A 2,188-nucleotide genomic window follows, 5' to 3' on the forward strand; every position below is an offset into this window, starting at 1 on the left:
CTGTTGCCTGTATTAAAAAAAATCAGGGTAAACTAACTCTACTACTGTACAACAACTTTAGCTGTTCATTTTTTTTTCACAATCTTTCTCCTCACCCAGCTAGCCTCATCAACCATAAAGCTCTTGGTTTTGTTGACCTCTCTGGCTGTTTTGCAGCCATATCCTCCAAAGTAGACTAGCCTATGAATGACACCAGTTGTTGTAAAACTGTAACTTCATAGCAACAGCTTCCTATTATGTAGCAATTATATGCATCGTTAGCATTTTTATGACTGCAATTTCATTACCCAATTTGCGGTTGCAACACACATATTTCAGAGAATGGTCCTTTAAGACTAGGGACTAATTTCAGTAACAAGGATATAGTGATACAATAAAAATCTAATGCATGTTTTTCCTTACCTGTTTTTGTAGACCCAGCAGGAATGTCTTGCTCTGGGAGAGGGTGTCCCTCCCACTGTGTCTGTCACTTTTTTCCAGGTATATTCCACACTCAGTAGGTCAACACAATACATCTGTCATAACACCAGCAACATAGTCTTAAATGGAAGCACCAATACTCTTTCACACAGAAATACCGTCAGCAGCTTTAAAACAAAACCACATAAACCTTTTTTTTCCACAATTTCTTTGCAAGGTATTTAGATAGCATTTCAGGCACATCCACCTAAAATGCAAGGACGTTGAAGGATCAAGAAGCAAGAATGAAAAGCTTCATAAAATGAAATTTGTATGAGGGAAGTGCAATGATTTGTCTTTGTTCTCTCTGCAAGTCTGTGGTAGAGCAGCAAGAAAAACAACATTCTCCAGAAATGTGGCATAGATTCCTTTCAAATAAGGCTTTTCAGTCATATTTGCATAAAACTTGAATTACACTACAGTATATTCAACTTCCTTTAGTGTGCAAAGAGCAAATTTATTTGTGGTGGATATCTACATTTGCAAAACAAATTTTCACTGAGATGTACTATGAAATGTTGGTACATTCAGAGCACATTATGACAGTATCACATTCCCTATCAGGTTACAGACAACATATGCAATTATGTTGGGCGCACTCTTGACAAACCTGTTACTCTGCCTTTGAGATGTGATGCTTTATGATGATATAATTCCTAAAGCAGCTCACCGTGTTGGTGTGGCTATCGAGTCACATCCCCAAAAATGTAAAGTGTGCCCTGAAGATATCCACCACAAGCCTGTGAAAGAACAGGAGGAACCTCTCCACCCATATACCTTCGAGACCTGCTGCACACAAACATGTAATTGAAACTCAGGGAAAATGTTGTTTGGGGATGGTAATGCTAGCCTCAGGTAACTCTGGAACCACCCACTGTTTTAATGCAGTGAAGCACAGCAGGCAAAATACTGTAAACAAAATGATATATATATATATATATATATATATGTGTAAATTATTAGTAAAACAAGTAAGCCAGATAAGTAAAACATGGCATCTCACCAAACTCCACTCTGCATGTCATAAAGCCAGATCTCATCACTGGGCAAAAACGTTTCTTGTCCATCCACACACTAAAAACAATAATAATACAAATTTTCTCTGTAATCCAAATAAGCGCTAACAAACACTAAAGTAATAACACTCCTTAAACAACCCTAAACTATGGTGATAGTTCTACTCATTTTATATGTTTAGTGTATGCAAAATATTTGCGATGTTGCGATTGTCTTTTTCCCTCTCTTTCTCTCTCTGGAACTCACCTGGTAGCCACCCCAGACGTACAGCTTGTTTCCCTCCAGAAAGGAGATATGGTCGCTCCGCGGTGGAACCGGTGAACGCTGCTCTGTGACTGCTGGTTCTTCTATACACTGCATTACTGAAGCGGTCAACTGCTACGGTTCAGCAACTGAAAAAAACAGACATCAGCTTCCGTTGTTTACACTTAGAAGGCTGGCTATGCAAACAGGAAATAGAGATGCTGGTTTAAAGTTGGGGGCTGGACTCTAAAACCGACTTTGATTCCTTCCGTGGGACTTTTTTTTTCACCAATCAATTTCACCTCATGTCTGGTGGCGTAAAAAATCTAATATTCCACGCCGTTGTTTAAAACACACAGCAGACACATTAAAATGTATGGTATTATAATTGCTCATTCCGTTCGTGCCTCAGCATAAATACATAAATAAAATTTTATATATATATATATATATATATATATATATATAT

At 37.9% G+C, this 2,188-nt stretch overlaps 1 long non-coding RNA gene across 2 annotated transcripts; it reads right to left on the reverse strand.

Annotated features, from left to right (window-relative positions):
- Nucleotides 1–6: 6 nt before the first annotated feature.
- On the reverse strand, nt 7–1,150 carry LOC122355669. 2 transcript variants are annotated; one of them, XR_006252235.1, is made up of 3 exons: nt 1,130–1,150; nt 403–515; nt 7–180 (listed from the first exon to the last, which is right to left on the reverse strand). It is a non-coding gene; the product is annotated as an uncharacterized LOC122355669 (long non-coding RNA). The 2 variants fall into 2 exon arrangements; XR_006252236.1 differs by having other exon boundaries at nt 1,070–1,144.
- Between the last annotated feature and the right edge of the window lie 1,038 nt (nt 1,151–2,188).

The sequence above is a fragment of the Puntigrus tetrazona genome, chromosome 12 (genome assembly GCF_018831695.1).
Source record: "Puntigrus tetrazona isolate hp1 chromosome 12, ASM1883169v1, whole genome shotgun sequence".
Taxonomy (NCBI): Eukaryota; Metazoa; Chordata; class Actinopteri; order Cypriniformes; family Cyprinidae; genus Puntigrus; species Puntigrus tetrazona.